At 37.4% G+C, this 18256-nt stretch overlaps 1 protein-coding gene across 1 annotated transcript in view; it reads left to right on the top strand.

The window, feature by feature from the left end:
• Positions 1-915: 915 nt before the first annotated feature.
• Positions 916-18256, top strand: part of CREB1 (cAMP responsive element binding protein 1) — a 56475-nt gene continuing 39134 nt past the window's right edge. The window contains exon 1 of the mRNA XM_019939044.3: positions 916-1193. The gene's annotated coding sequence lies outside the window, so the exon portion shown is untranslated. The remainder of the gene's footprint in view (positions 1194-18256) is intronic.

The following is an 18256-nucleotide window of genomic DNA, read 5'->3' as shown; positions in this document are numbered from 1 at the left end:
AAAGGGTGCAGCCGCTGCAACCCTGTGCTGCAGAAAACGGGCTGTGAAAAGAAACCGACACAGGATGGTGCAAAAAAAAAAAAAAAAAAAAAGGCGGGCAGGTGGAGGAGGAAGGTAAGACATTTCGAAAGTGTAGAAGAGCAACCTCGGATAGCGCAGGTCACGGCTCGGAGGCCGAAGATGTGCCCCCCAGGCCTGGCCGTCCTCGCTGTTGTACTGAACCCCGCCAAGGTGACCGGAGTCCCAGAGCCTCCGTCCCCCGAAACAGAACGGCCCCGCCGGCGGGCGCCAGGTTTCTCAGCGGATTCTCGAAGCAGAGCCGCCCAGCCCGCCCAGAGGGGCGGAAGACCCTCCCCACAGGGGCCAACGACGCCCCCGGGCCGCGCCGGCGCAGCGCCGCGGCCTACCGTCCCAGAGTCCAGCCCAGGCCCCAGGCCTCGGGGGCGACCGCAGAGCCGCTGCAGGCCTTCCTCCCCAGCTCGCAGTACTCTCGCACTCAGGCGCGGCCCCGACCCAGTGGCGCGTCTCCCCCGTCCCGGCAGCGCTTGAAACTTCCCGGGGCTGGCGGCGCTCGGGGACCCAGACCCGGCACGCCGCAGCCGCCCTAGAGCCCGCCGCTTACCGCCGCAAGGGCAGCCCGCGCGGGGGTTTCCATCGAGCAGTCGACACCCCTCGGGAATTCCCCACCCCGCCACACACAAACCCTAACTCTTCCTGCAAATTTCCGCCGCCGGTTTTATCCGTCGATAAGCGGCAGGGCGGGGGAGGGAGGAGGGGAGGGGGAGGGGGGCTTAGATCATTCCTCCCCACCCCTGGCCCCAGACCACCTCCGCCTTCCCTCTCCCCGCGGAAGCCCTCCGCCGTGCCCGAAGGAACTCGAAGGTCTTCGGCAAGTTCCGCCTCCAGCGCTGAGGGCGGGGCCGCTCGAGCTCCTCCGGGCCGAGCTCGGCTGTTTCCGTGCGCGGCCGCTGCGCACTCGGCACTGGGCGGCGCTGGCTGGCTCCCTGGCTGCGAGTCCTCAGTCGGCGGCGGCTGCTGCTGCCTGTGGCCCGGGCGGCTGGGAGAAGCGGAGTGTTGGTGAGTGACGCGGCGGAGGTGTAGTTTGACGCGGTGTGTTACGTGGGGGAGAGAATAAAACTCCAGCGAGATCCGGGCCGCGAACGAAAGCAGTGACGGAGGAGCTTGTACCACCGGTAAGAGGAGCAGGAGGAGGAGGCAGGAGCCGGAGAGAGCCGGGGGGACGGAGGGGGGACGGGGAGGCGCCGGACACCAGCGCTCGGGGCCTTCCCCTCGCAGGAGGGGCCGTGGTAAAGATGGAGCCTCCGCCCGAGCCCCACACCATCGCCGCCGCTCGCAGCGAACAAAGAATAATGGCGGCGGACTGGAGCCAGCGGCGGCCGGGGCGGCAGCGACTCTGCCTGCAGCCAGCGGCGGCGCTCATGGCGGGGGGCGGCGGGCGGGGTGGGAGCCGGCGGCCGGGGGTGTGTGCGGGCGGCCGGCCGCGGCGAGCTGGCGCCCGCGTTCCCGCCGCCGCCGCCGCCGGGCCGAGCGGGGCCCGGCGCGGAGCCGGGAGCCCAGAGCCCGAAGCCACCCCGGGAGAGGCCGCCCGCCGGCCTAGCCCTGCCGGGCGCTGCCCCCCGCTCCGCCCGCCCGGCCCCCGCCGCCCGCCTCGCCCCCGACCCGGCCCGCCGTCCGCCCGGGCAGCGCCGCCGGGGTGCCCGCGGGGGGTGGAGGAGGAAGAAGGCGACAGCTGAGGGCAGAGGAGGTGAAGGTGCCTGCCTTCTCGGTAGCCTCCTTGTCTGCATGCCCGCTTCGCGAGGGGAAGCGCTGCTCCGGCTGACCTACTCTCCTCTCCACTCTCTTTGTGCAATAAAGTTCGAAACCCAAGGTTTCCTTTCGTACTGTATTTTATTCACGCCCTTTTCCCCTGCTCCCACCCCGTTGGAAAGATGTTTTCTGTGTTTTTCTACTTACATGAAGAAATGAGAACTCTCGCTTTTTAAAATAATTTTTGACTCTTATTCTCACCCTCTTTTTTTAAAATCAGTAGTCATGGAAATGCATTCTTTCGGGGAGGAAGGGGGTGCTAAGAAAAACATATTGGTAGTAACTTTTTAAAAACTGTTGGGATCTTGTAAAAGGGAAGCTGATGTTTGAAAACAGTTTCGGTTTTAACCCTTTTCAATAAGGGAATAATCACTTGAGAGATTTTGAAACACTTCGTTGAAACATATTAGCCGATGTACTTTTGTTTTACATCACCTTTTTTTGGGGGGGGCGGGCAACCGTGGTGTTGGGTCTTCTGGATCTCCCCATGTACCCCCTGCCATGTTTCGCACATCTTTCTGTCTAAATGTAAACAAGAGATTGGTTAATACTAATTCTAAAAATAGGCATTTAAAAGTATCCATTATTAGTCTAGCGTGCGGTAGGTAACCCCAGCCCCAGAGCGACAATAATTTAAGCCGCAAGGTTTATTTTTTCTTTCCCTGTTGGGGAAGAGGGACAGCAGAAAAGTCATTGACACATCAAAGATTAAAAGACAATTTTTAAAGGACCTGGGATATGACCTATTTAAGTTTGCCTTGCCTTCTTCAGAAGTTAGAATTTCATGCTAGCCTTAGCTTGCAACAGTTTTGCCTTCTAAAGGTTTAAGTTAATACAAAAGATACTTTTGGTTGCCAGCTATTGAAATCTTTTACACTCATTTCCTGAATTAAAAAATAAAGCCAAAATGGTTATTTTAAGTGATGCAAAAGATGAACAGGTTATTTGTTTTTAAAATACTTACCTGTCTCAGGGTGTGATAGAATTGTGATTGATACAAGGTTTCTTGTTAGGAATAAATATTGTTAGTAGAAGCACTGTCTTCTGATTTTCTGTTTGCAAGTCACTTTTCCAAAACCTACTTTGCTGTATTGCAAGTCTTTAAAAACCCACCTTAGCAATTTGTCATTACCAAGAAACAATTAAGAAGATGTAATAAAGAGTTTTTCCATAAGAATTGGGAAGATGATTTTATTTCCAAACACTGAGGAAATTATGGTCTTGATGATACTATAGATTACTGGTTTTCCTTAACGATTTTCTGCAAACCAGCATAAGTTGAGTAACAGACTATATGACAATGACTCTTCCTTTGTTGAATTAGAAAAAAAAGTTTTCTGATAGGATTTTTCTTCAGTCTTATCCAAAAGATTTTTTAGAAAATTTTATTTATAAATTCATAATCTAATTCTTTTAGTAATCTCAGGTGAAACTTTTTAAACTTTTATATTCATTAATATTTGAATATTCATTTAGAGCTTGTTACTAAATTATACTTTTGCTCCCTCCCAGGGATCAGCAGAAATTACAGTTAAATCTGCTTGAACCTTTTCTTAATGGACATGTATTCAGAAAGCCAATGAGTCTTTGACACAAATTGACTGAAGAATATTAAAAGGACACTTTTTATGGAATTTAAGACTTTAGTGTTACACTTTTCGAATGATTTTTTTTTCCACATAAGGACCTAAGGAAACTTAGAAACCTGATTCATAAAATGGCACCTTCCTTTTTCTGCTTTCTGAAATTCATTTTCATGATTAGATCTGATTAATAGACTTTTTGTTTCTTCATAGAGAAGTAGCTTTATTTTGTTTTTCATTCTAAGACATTGGGTTTTGTTTTGGGGGATATAATATGGTTGCAGTAAAACCAAGTATATGTCTCCCACTTCACCTCATTTTAAAAATCTTTTTCCTTTTTTTACACAGTAGAAAAAAATTATTTACTTGTAACCTAATGCTTACAATGTATCACTGAAATTTATAATTTCATTTCAGTATCTTATCAGGAATGGTTATGTAGACTTGTTTATAGCCAGCCTGTGACATAATCTTGTAAGCATATCTTTCTTCATGTTACAGTGTCACCTCCAGTGATGGCTTCTTTATTGAATAGTTAGAGCTCAAATCTGAATTTAAGGATATAGGGAATGGAAAAAATGAAAAGATTGGTTTTTTTCTTACTCATGTATGAACTCATCTCTACATTATCACTTGAGACACAGTTTGTGGTACTTCAAATATTTAGCATTTACTGTGACAGAGAATGTAGTTAATGGAAAGAGCATGGGGTTTGGGAATCACATGCCAGTTTGAATCCTCCTGTTGCCACTACTATCATGTGCCTACCCTCAAGGAATTTTGTGACCTACAAGAAGTTTCTTGATCTTTCTCAGCCTTAGTTTCCTTATCTGATAAAGCTACTTTATAGCATTGTGAGATAATTATAAAGTACTTCCTTAAGGATTCAATTAATGACAGCTATTTATTTTTAAGGTTTATTTTAACTTCCTAGCTTGGAACCTTGGGCAAGTTTCTTCTCCGTACCTCAATTTGCTTGGTCATAAGTGTACGATATCTAGCTCATACAAATGTGGGAATTAAATAAGTTAATGCATATTAAACATGAGGCATGTCACAAGTGCTCAACAAGTGTTTCCTATTATGTTTTAAATTATTCATCATAATTGTTACTGTGTTTTAATACACTGGGCCAGAAGCTGCAGCGAATCCAAAGATGAATTACATTGTCATATCTCTACCCTCAAGGAACTTTTGGGGACATGATGACTAACAATGCAGAGCATTATGTCATCAGAAAGCAGTCAAAGGAAAGAGAGATCACACCTGAAGATGGAAGAAAGGATTATGTTTTGTATTTCCAGTTTTATTTTTTTAATAAATAATTCATTCAGATAGTCCGTAATTCAAAACACATAGGATGTAATACAGCAGGGAGTCATGTGTTTTGCCCTCCAGTCACCCAAGTGGCACCAATTTCTTGTTTGTCCTTTCAGAGGTGTTCTGTCCATACACAAGCAAATATGTATGTACTCTCCTCCCCGCCCATCCCTTTTGTACAAATGATAGTATACTATGTACACTCATATATCTTGCTATTTTCACTTAACATGGTTTAGCAGTTGGTTTGTGTCAGGACATAAAGAGCTTCATTCTTTTAATTATGAGGCACCTCATCATCTGGATATACCTGTGTTTGTTAACCGGTTGGTGAGCTGATTTTATTTTTAGCTCTTTTGTGACCATTTAAAGTAAGGAATGCTGTCATTATGCCTTTATTTCTTTAAATGAAAGATTTTGTTTGAATGAGAGATGCCAATTTGGAAATTATTTGAACTGCCTTAATTACCTTTTTAGTTTCAGGGGTTTTTTTTAAGTTTTATTAAAATGATCGCGATGTACATGAAGAGGAAAGCAAGCTGTAGAAGATTTAAGTCTCAAAGTGAATTTAATCTGAATTTAACTCTTGTTGTGGTTCTTATAGCCCTGAACAAACTACTTCCTTCTGTTATTTCAACCAAAAATAGTCTATAGTTTTCTCTCTGAATGAGAAAGAACATCTCATGTAGTCCAGACCTTCTATTAAACAGACTATTCTCATGGACTATTACTACCCAGTAATCCTGATTAGTGTACTAGCTTTCTCCGAGTTAATTTTTTATATACTCATTAACTTATTTTTGATGATTTTCTAATGTTTCTTAGTGTCATTATCAGTGAGTTTTATATTTGATATCTAAATAAGTGGTGAGTTTCTTCTGTATGATTGTCTACTGAGACTTTACTGCTGAGATAATTTTTTTTTTCTTTTTTTTACTGTGAAAGCCCTTGGTCAACCAGTTGACCCAAGTAATACTCATTTCAACTAGAAAACAAAACAAGTTTCAGTACCTCTGTTTCTTTTTTGGACCTTCTAAGCAGCATTTAACTATAGTTCATTTTAAATATACATGCTGTTAGTGTATTTATCTTTAAAATACACATGCTGTGAGTTTTTTAAGTTGATTAAGCTTAGAAAATGATAACTAATACTCTAGCAGCAGGGACACAAAAAAGTCCCTTATCTTTCAAAAAAAATCATTAAATGAAGCTGTTATGGTGTATCTCATTCTTTGTATGCTTACGTTGACAGTTACATATGTTAAAGCTTTTAATGAAAGAATATTGTCTTACTATTATTTTGAGGATTTACTAGTATTTTTATATAAAATACTAATACATGCTATTTTTGCCCACTCAGTGACTAAAATGTTTACAAAGCACTTATCTTTCTAGATTTGGTTGGGGGTGGGGGGGGAGTGGATAATTGAAATCTGTAAAGGCAGAAAAGTTTTCTTCTGGAACATATCTGGAGGCTACCAGGGAATTAAATGATTTCTCACAGTGTCATTGTATCAGTGAATTGCCTTTTGGGGTAGAGGTAAAGGTCTAGAACTAGAACAATGGCTACTTGTTTTCCTCTGCCAATTTAATACATATGCTAACTCAGTCATTATATGTGCTTAGTCTGGTTAAACTTTTTGGAGTTGTAAGAAGAAAGTATGGTTTTAAACTTATTTTGTACTATCAATCTGTAAATGTAGGTTTTTGAGACATACTTGAAACACAGATAAGAATAGCCATTTGTTTCTCTTCTCACCCAGCATGCCCCTCTTTCCTTAGTATATACAAAGTCTTATCTTGCGTCCTGTTTGTTTTATTTTATTTTGTTTTGCATTCTTCTCTTAGCTCTGCCAGTCCTGGCCCTGGAAAGATATGTTTTGTTATTTTACCTAGTTTTGTTCACCTGTCTCCTAGGTTACCAATAAGAAGGGAGGGAGGGGAAGATTTATCATTCATACTTTGGTGTTAATTCCAGCAGATAAGTAGAAGACAGTATTTTACATAACCAGTGATGAAAAATTTACCTTTATGTATTTAATCAATTCTTGAGGCTAGTTACATGAATCTCAACTTAACAATAGTACCCCTTGTTAAACTTTGAAATGCCTGAGTTGCTTTTTCTCAGGGTTGAAGTAAAGTAATAAAAGTTTACCATAAATGAGATGGACTGTCTGAACAAAGTCTTCCTGGCTGGATTAATCTAGACTCTGAATAGTCTATCAACAGTGAAGGTTTGGAGAGTAAGAGGTCTGAGGGATCGATGGTAAGTTTTTTCCTAAAGGAGAGAAGTAATGACTGACATTTGGTTGGAGAAGAGAGAATTAAGTGAGAAGTTAAAATAACTAATGACCTTGGTGTCAGAGTAGAGGGTATGTCTGAGAATTTATTTATACCAATGGTAATAGAAAATGTCTTTCCCAAAGATTAGTGAATCGTCTTGGAAACTAAGATTTCTTCAATTTTTTTTTTTTTTTTTTTTTTTTTTGGTACGCGGGCCTCTCACTGTTGTGGCCTCTCCCGTTGCGGAGCACAGGCTCCGGACGTGCAGGCTCAGCGGCCATGGCTCACGGGCCCAGCCGCTCTGCGGCATATGGGATCTTCACGGACCGGGGCACGAACCCAGTGTCCCCTGCATCGGAAGGCGGACTCTCAATCACTGCGCTACTGGTGAAGCCCTCTTTCTTCAATTTTAACTCTTTTCCTAATGAGCTGGTTATCTGCATGTGAGTTTCTGGTTATAATTATATGACAGCATAGATGTAACTAAAAGTGTTTGTTATCTAAACAAAGCTGAATAACAATTTTTACAGTTGTTATCCCTATTTGTGTAAGCGATTAGCAGTAGGAGACTCAGAAATATCTTGTTTTTCATCACTGAAGTGAAAATTATTGCTTGTTCTGAATTCTGTACTCTTAAAGGGGTGTCATTTCCTTAAAAGTGTCAGTAGCAGCTTTATTGTTTGCTGTTACGGTTTTACTTCCTGCCATTTATCAGTCTAGTCATTTATTCAGTGAATGTTTATTGACCATTAGCTTTTTTGTATTTGGTGGAATAATCACGAGAAAATTTATTCATTTAGGTATTTTTATAGATATTAAATGAAGTATTGTTCTAGTTGCTATAAACAGTAAAGCCTTTGTATGTGGCTTTACCGCCCTCATGGAACTCACAGTATAGTGGAGGTGACAAAAATATAAGAAAGAATGATTTATATGTGGCAGAGTATCAGTTTTTGCTATCTTGAAGGACTGTTGAGTTTAGAAGAGAAGGCGTTCAGTGAGGAAATGTTTTGTGAGAAAGATAGTATTCAAATTGCATATGGAAGAACTTGGAAGGTAGAAGTAAAGGGGAGTATATTGTAAGCAGTGGCATGGACAACAAAAATGAAGACATGGAAGTAGAGTGAACTTGATATGTTCACAAGTTGGTGAGGTGAAGAAAGTGTCACATTAACTATAAATCCACACTACGAGAAACCCTGAGTGTGAGGCAGGAAGCTTTAAGTTATTCATGTAAGAGGAGGAACGACATAAACAGGAATGGTGTGATATTTTGGGCTAAAATATAGATATCCTGACTCTTAATCCTTTCTCCTTCATGATAGATTATATTGCAGTTTAAAAATTGGACATCATTGATTCATTTTTAGCAGCACTGTTGAACTACAGTTGACGTACCATACAGTCTACCCATTTCCAGTGTACAGTTCTGTAGTTATTTAGCATGTTCACAAGGTTGTGCACCTATCACCACAGTCAGTTTTAGGACATTTTTGTTAATCAAAAAAGAAACTCCACATCCCTTAACCATCACGCCTCAATCTGTCCATACCCCGAGCCCTAGGCAACTACTAATGCACTTTCTGTCTCTAGATTTGCCTATTCTGAACATTGCATACCAAAGGACTCTATTGTGATGAGCTTCTTTTACTTAGCATATTAATACTTTCAGGGTTCATCCATGTTGAATCTGTCAGGACTTCATTCCTTTTTATTGCTAAATAATACTCCATTTTATGGATATGCAGTATTTTATTCATGAATTCATGTATATTTGGACTTTGGGGCTGTTGCGAATAATGCTGCCATGAACATTCATTTATTGCACATGTTTTCATTTCTCTTAGGTTTATACCTAGGAGTGGAATTGCTGGATTGTATAGTAACTACTTTAACTGCCAGACTGTTTGTCAGACCTATGGTGGTATCTTTTTACATTCTCACCAGCAATATATAAGGGTTCTGATTTCTCTGTATCCTCACCAACACTTTTTATTTTTCATTGTAGCCATTTAGTGGGTGTGAAGTAGTATCTCATTGTGATTTAGATTTGCATTTGCCTAATGACTAATGCTGTCTGGCATCTTATTGTGTACTTATTGGCCATTTATATATCTTGGAAGAAGTGTCTGTTCAGATCCTTTGCTCATTTTTAAATTGGGTTATTTGTCTTATTGAGTTGTAATAGTTCTTTATTATTCTAGATACAAACTTCTTAGCAGATATATCTGATTTATAAAAATTTCTTTCATTCTGTGGATTGTCTTCACTTTCTTGGCACGAAAGTTTTTAATTTTGACAATTTCCAGTTCTGTTTTTTTCTTTCGTTGCTTGTGCTTTTTGGTGTCATATCTTGGACATCATAAATTCTTATTTAATTATAACAGACATTTTCTAAATATCTCTGAAAGCCCAGGCAAACAGGACACCACTATTTAACTAAAAACTAAAATCTAGTTTTAGTTTTTAGTTAGAAAAATAACTAAATCTGCTAATGCATATTTGGAGTTACACCCCACCTGCTCTGGTCTTCTCTTTTATCCTGTGTCCAGATCCCTTAGTTGAGTGACTGACCAAAAGAAGCAAAGATAAAAATCAAGAACTAACAACTTTGAGTGAAACATTTTAATTCAATATACTATATTTTGCAAATTATTTATGAGAGAATTTATTATGTTTGTGTGGGTGTAGTATATTACTCATAAATTCTGCTATTTGGGGGGGAATTCACACTTAGCAAACTTTTACCATGAAGGCAGTAGTAACTCCTTCATTTTTTGCAGATGACTAAACTGAGCTCTGGAGAATTTAAATTTACATACTGGTAGAGCCTTTTCCCTGGGCAAGAAATAACAGTGAAGCATAGTCTTCATCACTCTGAATATTAACAGCATTATCTCTTTGTGGATAAAGTTTCCAAGGTTCTAGCTTTATTGATGATTACTAGAAATTTTTGTTCCTCAACAATAGTTAAGTTTTGGTTTATAAAAGTTCACTTGAAGGAAGTAGCCACGGTCTTGAAAAAATATATTGATTTCATTATCTTATTAATTAGGTCAGCATCAACAGAAAGATTACCATAAATAGCCAGCTCTTGCTTTCCTTTTTTCCATAATTCATTGTTTTCTTATCATTTCAAAATAGTTTATGGTTTGAAGTCATTGTTAACTAAATACTTGTTTGGAGGGACTTTATAGGTAAACTGATGGTAGTTTATACTTGCCTAGCTCTTTTATATGTATATAATACATTTTTCATCTCTTACTATTAGCTTGTGAGCTCTTTGAGAGAAAGGTTCTTGCCTGCTTTAAACTATAGTCCTCATAGTTTTTGGCAGAACACTTATTATGTAATGTGCACAGAAAACTTACTTATAATGAATGAGTCCCTCTTGGAGGGTCACAGATTTAAAAGGCAAGATTAAAACCAATCCCCCTTTAGAGTTGCACAGGTTAAAGGAAGCAGACATAAATGCTTATTAGACAATTAAAACACTGAAATTACAGATTTGTTTTTTAAAAGCCAAGGAAATTAGGTTCGTTTTTCATAGCTTAAAAATAAAGTTTTCTCCTTTGAGTTTTAGTTAATTCTGATGCTTTACTAATACTTCCCACCTCTGAAACATGAAAAATAGCATGAGATTGTATTAATCAAAGTGATTACCAGAAAAAACTGCCTGATTGGTAAAGAAGTACATTTACCTGGAATGTTGGACTTGATTCAGCATTGATTCTTTCAGGATTAGAGATAAAGATACCTAAACCTGAAGTGAGTCTTTATCAAAACTGTACGTAAAGTCTTTGCTCATCTGCATGTCATTTTTCAACTTTGTAGATTAACCATGGCTAATTTTTAAGATATAGTTCAATATACCCTTGGTGCTTTGAGTGCTTGGGATTTTTCTGGTAAGCAAGACATAATTAAAATGATTAGCATGTTGCTTAATAGTTCATGCAGTTCTGCTGTCAAATATTTCTTCACTTTTTATAATATTTGAGGCTAGGTGGTATAGCCCTGAACAGTCTTGTGAAGTTCTTACAAATCTCTTAACATCTTTAGTTCTCCATCTGTGAAGTCACAGCTAAAACCAGAATTCCTGTCTTATGACTCCCACCATATAACATGTGCTGTCTCACTTCACGAAAACTGATTTTCACTCTTTGATGTCTAATTTGTAAATAATTCACCAAGAATAGCATTTTAAAATTTAGCTCAAAACAGAACTGTTAAAATGATAAACGTTAACTTTATAAACTTATTTTTGAAAACACTTGGACATTCATTTTCCATTTCAATGTAAGTTATTTTCACATAGTCCCTGGGGTTTTATTGAGTAAATGGAATAGTAGGCTATAAATTTTTAACTTCAAGGCATAACTTTTGTAGGTCCTTACAGTATTAACCTTGAGCTAGTTTATGAAGCAGAACTTAAAATTTGAAGACAGTTTCACTCTTTAGACAACACGGAAATTGCTTTTCTAAAAGTAACTGTATGTAGGAGGTGCATAATGCCTTTTTCCTTAAAAAATCAGCTTCAAAAATCTATTTAGTAGAACTTCATATATAGAAATTTATATAGGGTCACTTCTTTGAAAGGCTCAAGGTGTGAAAATGGTATCAGATGTGTGTTTGCAAAGAAGGGTTGGGATAAAATGTTATTATCTAAAATAATGCATAGTCATAGTTGCTGCTTTGCTAAGCAACACTGTTTGTCTCTTGGTGACCAGATATGTGAAGGCTCCTTTCAGAGCCATGAGTAGTCTTACCTGAAGGAAAACAAGGCAAATACATTTTGCCAGTACTTCAAAAAATAATAGTAACTTTGATTTGAGAAATCACTAAAGCTTTCTTACTGAAAGATACTGTAGAATTAGTCACACTAGGATATGAGGATGGCTATATCATAAATCATGCAGTACATTTCTATAAATCCTAATTCACTTCTGTTAAGTACTTCCTTTGAGGACAGTATCCTTCTTATAGAGCATGCTACACATTTTTAAATAACTTTACCTATTAAAAATAGCATTAAAATTAAAAATAGCATTTAAATGCTCTGCAAAACTGCAATAAATCATAACATACAAATCTTGAACTTAATTAAAGCAGTTTCTCTGAGTTCAGTCCAATAAACAAATCAGGGAAATAGTCTTATTAAATAACATTGAAAAGATTCCCCATTGTTGTATGCCTTCTTTTTAGGTAGTGGTAGTTGAGTACTGGCATTTACTATTAATACAAAGAATTTATTAAAACATACAAATTTTCAAGCTTTTATTTTTGTCTCATAAATGATTAAATCTCACCAAATTCAGATCACACAAAATTAATTTCATATACAACTTACCTTGCCTTCCTCTAATATCTAGACTGTAGGCTAAAGTATGGATTTGTATTCTAGTTAAGGGAGAAAGACCTTAGTAGGAGCATAGAGGAAACTTTCTGAAAATTATGTCAGAATTTACTTAGCTTTATAAAGATACCAGTTTATTTTAGTTTATCACATTGACTGTTCTCTTTCCCTAAAAATGTATGTATATAACCTTATTTTGCTAGGGTGTGATCAGTCTAATCTAATAAGGTTCTTACAGTTGAAGTTGATATGTGTGTTGAGAGGGGAGTGTGAATGTGTACATATATACGTACTTACACACATGTATATGTACACATGCAGCATTTGAATATGCTATTTTCCTAGCTGGTTTCAGTGAAAGTATGGTGTATTTAATAGCAAAAGACTATTATTAGCATCAGAAACCTGGACCATTAAATTTCCAGTATTGATTGCATACATCTCAGTTCTGCTAGATAAGACATACGAGATAAAGATAAATGAAGTATTTCAAGGTTAACAACCAAAAAACATACAGGGGAAAAAAAAGTAGAGGAAAAGAGGCAGTGCAACATAGTCATTGAGTCCTGGGAAGCTAGAGTCCTTTATGTAGCAGCTGAACATTTTGCCACTCTCTTTAGTAAATTAATCATAACACTTATAGAATATTAATCAAGACATGTTGAAGGTGTGAGAATGTGCTAGCAAGGCTTTCAAGCAGTTGTAAAGTACTAAAAACAGGTACAAAATAACTGTAGAAAGTATTGTACATCACCCCTAGACGTTTTTAGGTATACTTCTGCAAAATGTTTTTAGTAGTATATCTGCCTATGACAACATACTAGTCATTTAGTTTTAAAATCATGTGCCCAAATGTGACTTTTGCTGTGATCACCCTGGAGACGTTAGACTTCTGCTTATGTGATTTCCTTAAATCCCTGGACTTCCAGATTGATGGGAGAGTTCAGGAGGAGTCGCCCACTTGCTAGGTGCAGGGGAAGTTTTTCTTCTTGCTTATAATTAAGGTCATTTGCATTTTAAAAACCACAGCATATGTTCATATGTTCTATTAATTATGAATATATTATTTCTTCTTCACAGTGCATTTCTCTGAATACTTACCTCTCATCCTAGACTGGATTAAATATGTCATAGATTTAAGGGATTAAAAAGTAAACTAAGTTGTAAGGGAGATGGATTTATTTTTCATAAACTTGAACTAGAATGTTTAGGACCGTAAGGACTTGGGCACTTCTTAAAGGTCAAAATATTTTAGGAAAAAGAACAAAGTGAAGATTTACAGCATTCTCTCCTTTTGCTTAATGGTTGTTAGCAAAAGTGATGATATGGGCTTGCTTTCTTTTTTGATGATGACCTTTAGTTGACTTGACTTGGTAGAGGCAGAAAATACAGAATTAGTGCTGCCAGCAGTTTATCCCTGATTTGGTATACTTCTATACAGGTGCTGGGTAAGTGAATTTAAATGCTACCTTATCAATGAGGGCTTTACTGGTCTCCTTTTATAATACTGAAAATCCCTCCAGTATCCTTCCCAGCTTTATTTTTTACCCAACACATCTTACCTTCTGATTTGTTACACATTTTACTTGTTTACTTTCTCTCTGCTATTTCCACACATTAGAATATAAATTCCACAATGACAAAGTTCTTTAAAATTTTATTTCTTCATCCCCAGTAACTTGAACAATTCCTGACATATAAGTGCTCAGATATGATACTGTAATACAAGTATAATGTATATAATATAAATTGTTAAAATTGAAGATAGTGTTGGTTTTGGAAAAGTGAGTTATTCACTTGTGGTGAATTACCTCAGGATATATTGCTTTACAAAGTAGAAGTAAAATACATTGCAACATAAAAATTCTACCAATGACTTACTTTAAGAGACATCATTCTCATATTCTCATTTTGCCCAGGTAGTTGCTGATTGGCTTGGGATGACCATTTTTTCTTTATCTTTTATCCTTGCTTCTATGCAAGATCACGCACCAGGCACTGACTCACACATGTCTCTAAAGGCCTACTATAATTTAAGCCTTTGCTTATACCATTTTTCTTATCAGAAAATAAATCCCCAAATTTATCAATACTGTATTTGTCTCTGGTGTTTCTTTGGCGTTCCAGCACTCTTGACTATTGCAGCATACTCTCCTTTTAAATATCATGGAAGCAGTCATTTGACACTTTATTGGGATGTTTATCTAAACTATGTTTTAAACTTTTAAATATCTACTGTCTTTATAAAGGTACAAAAGTGATACAGTCTTAGATAAATTTCTTGAAGCTTTCTAGGATGGAAAGAAAAAGCTGCTTTATCCTCTTTGAAAATTAAGAAAAGGGACTATTAAACTGTTTGATAAATTTTATATATTGTAGTATATGTGAATGGTAATATTTTTATATTTGCCCAAGATTGAGAGGCTAGGTGACCTATTCTTAGTCTGTTTACTATGAACTATGTACTAAAAGGAAATAATATATAATTTTATTAAGTGGTCTGCATAATTATGTGTGTGTGTGCATATATCTTGTGTTGTCAGTTCCTAAGATCAGAGCACTTAAAAATTGAGAGAGATCTTTTAATTCATCTCTCTTGTTTTCAGATGAGGAAACTGGAACACAAAAAGCTTAATTTCTCCAACGACCACTTGGTGACAGATCCAGCTTTCCACCAAATGTTAGGGTCTTTCCCAACTACTTAGAACAGCATTCTTTGTTTTGCTCAAGATTGGGTGCGTAATACTGCAGGATCACTCCCTTTTTATTTTTCATGTTATGAGTTAGAACTCTGAAGACCATTGTAGCAAAATGGCATGTATCTTTTGTTTTGGCTGCGTTGGGTCTTTGTTGCTGCACGAGCTTTCTCTAGTTTCAGCGAGCAGGGGCTCCTCTTCGTTGTGTTGCAGAGCATGGGCTCTAGGTGCACAGGCTTCAGTAGTTGTGACACATGGGCTCAGTAGTTATGGCTTGCACGCTCTAGAGCGCAGGCTCAGTAGTTGTGGCGCATGGGCTTAGCTGCTCCACAGCATGTGGGATCTTCCCGCACCAGGGCTCAAACCCATGTCACCTGCATTGGCAGACGGATTCTTAACCACTGTACCACCAGGGAAGTCCCAAAATGGCATGTATCTTTGTGAATTTATTTTTTAAAATTTGTTTTTTTTTAGGAGTGACACTTTTGAAATTTGCTTTAAGTTCATAGTTTTCAAAGAATTATGTAAATTTTTAGGGATAAATTCATTAAAATACCTAAATCTTAAATATCAATCCCAAATAAATTTTGGAATTCAGAATTATTGGAAGAACTCTTAAGAATTCTTCACAAAACTGTCAAGACTAGATCTTTCATGATTTCTAAGATTCATTGTTTCTAATATTCCAGGTCCAATATTTGTACAACATTTCCCTCTGAGTTCATATGTACCTGATCTTTTTTTAATTTTACAGTAGTATTCAGTCTTTCTTTGTTTTTGCACTCTCAGAAAGCATTCATTTGTGTAATGAATTAGGAGTCTCCTTTCTTGAGTAATTTTGGAAACCTACATATTGGGTCTAGTAACTGATCCTGTGTCTGAAGTACTGCTCTGCTGGCTAAGACTGCTCCTGGGTTAATAGAAAAATTGAAGACTGTACACATTATACCATAGCATCTCTTCTCTCTCCACCTGAAGATACAAACAAAAAAAGAGTAAAAGCTTTCAAAGTCATAATTAAGGTGCTCGTGTTAAATGCTAGTTTAGTTGGAGACTGCTATTTCAGTACCCTCAAGGTGAAAACCAAAAGAATGGTTTCTGTTTTAGTTGAGTCCTTTGAATTTCTTATCTAAAACAAATTGTTTTTCTGTAAGTAATTCTCACCTGTACTTTGAGGAAGGCCTGAATTATCTTATGAGAGACAGTAATTATACTGTTGCCCAAGTGGTTGATATCTACTCAAACTAATTAAGAAGGCCGTCCCCCACCTTGAAAAAGGATTGGTAGTCTGCCTGAATGAAATGATAATAAAACACTGGCAGTTTATTCACATGGGGGATGCTAACCATTGGAAATACCACACTTTGTTTTTAGAAGAAAGTAAAAAATAAGTAAAAAGAATATTATCTAGTTGGGGAGGGAAGAAGGATGCAAATCACATTCCTATTTTGAATGTGTCCTTGTAGCTGTAATTACTTATGTTAGCTAATGGTTTTATTCTTTTATTATTATAGAGTCAAATATTTTAATTTTTGAAACAAAAAGTTGTAATGATACCCTATACCTTAAATGTCAAAAAAAAAAGAATTAAGTAGCCCTGACATACTGAAAAGTAAACAAAAACAAAAGAAATATGATCTGTGCTTTGGATTACTTTTAATCAAATGGTGGAGTGAAACTATATGGATGACAGCATAGGTTAAAAAAAAAATGTGGCTTCGACTAAAGTCTTTCAAAAATGGTTGCATGTTCTCTCTCTACAAAGGAAGTATTATGATGATAAATTTGTATTTATCTTCTCATTCTCATTAAATTGATGACTTAGGGGAGAAGATAGAGAAAAGTTTGCGGGTTTCTGCTCTTATTTAGCTTGACTCAGTACTGTCCTCAAATGGATTCATTTACTTATTTTATTGTTACTAGGATTAGATTTTTTGCTTTCATGTGCCATTTTCTTCCAGAGCAAAAATATGGACAGTATTTAGTATACATAAACTATTTTGCTATTGATGTTGCTTTCTGTTATTTTTGATGTCTTTCTTAAATTTTTTAGTTTAAAAGAGCACAGGTTTTAAGTGTACAATTCAGTGAATTATCACAGAGGGTAATAAAGTTATTTGATAATTTTTTTTAAATAGTTATTTTTACTCTTTGGAAATGTAGGGTAAACAGTTTAGGTGAATCTTAAACAAAAATACTAATTTCATATAAAAAGGATCAGATTTAAAAAATTTTAGCAGATATCTCAAAATCATGACTGAAGTGAAGCTTTTGGTTCAGAGTTTCAAAATGTTATCTGTCATTTCTGGTATTAAAATTTCTTTAATCGTGCGAGTAATCCTGAATCCATGCTTATGGAAAGAAAGAAAAATAAAAGTAAAGTACTAAAATATGTAAAAAGTAAAAGGTGAAAATCATCCTATACAGTTCTATCAAATCTTTCTCTCTTCAGAGCCACCACTTATTATGATTCAGTTATAACTTCCCATACCTCTTTTCATGCATACACCTTTACAACAATTTGTTTTACTTGTTTTTAACATAAATGGACTTCTACTTTATAGTATATTCATAACTTGCCATTTCACTCAGTCTGTCTTGGAAAGCTTTATGTGTCTTTACGTTATAGATAGACTTCATTATTTTTTATTGCTTTAATTTTTTAATGGTCCTCCTTAATGATGGATACTTGTTTCCAGTTTTCTGCTATTATAAAAAAAAATTCCATCCTTGAAACATATATCTTTGTGAACTAGCCAATAAGAGTTTCTTACTGAATTAGTAGTTTCTCTGTATTCTAGATGTTATTGTGTTGATTTTATGTAGCAGATATTTTCTCCTTGTGTACTTGTCTTGGTGGCTTTTGTCATATTAACATTTTAAATAATTATGTAGTCGTCTGTTGATCTTTTCCTTTGTCATCTGTTTGGTGGCTTCTGTATTTCTACATTATTTATATTCATTTCTACAGAGATATTTTCATTTTTAACTGTCACTTGTAAAAACACTTTCTTTTTATAGAATCCTGTGAATGATGGCAAAATGTTAGCATGTGATACATTCTGATGGCATGTAATAATCACATAAGGATCAGTGACTATTTTGATGTCGGAGTTATGAAATAAATGTAATAAATTCTGGAAAAGCATTGGAGTTCTTGTGTTGTTTATGGAATCACCATAGGTAGTCCTCAC

This window comes from Tursiops truncatus, chromosome 7, assembly GCF_011762595.2.
Source record: "Tursiops truncatus isolate mTurTru1 chromosome 7, mTurTru1.mat.Y, whole genome shotgun sequence".
Lineage (NCBI taxonomy): Eukaryota > Metazoa > Chordata > Mammalia > Artiodactyla > Delphinidae > Tursiops > Tursiops truncatus.
Note: the sequence above shows the minus strand (reverse complement) of the source record. Positions and strands in the feature narration are given on the sequence as shown.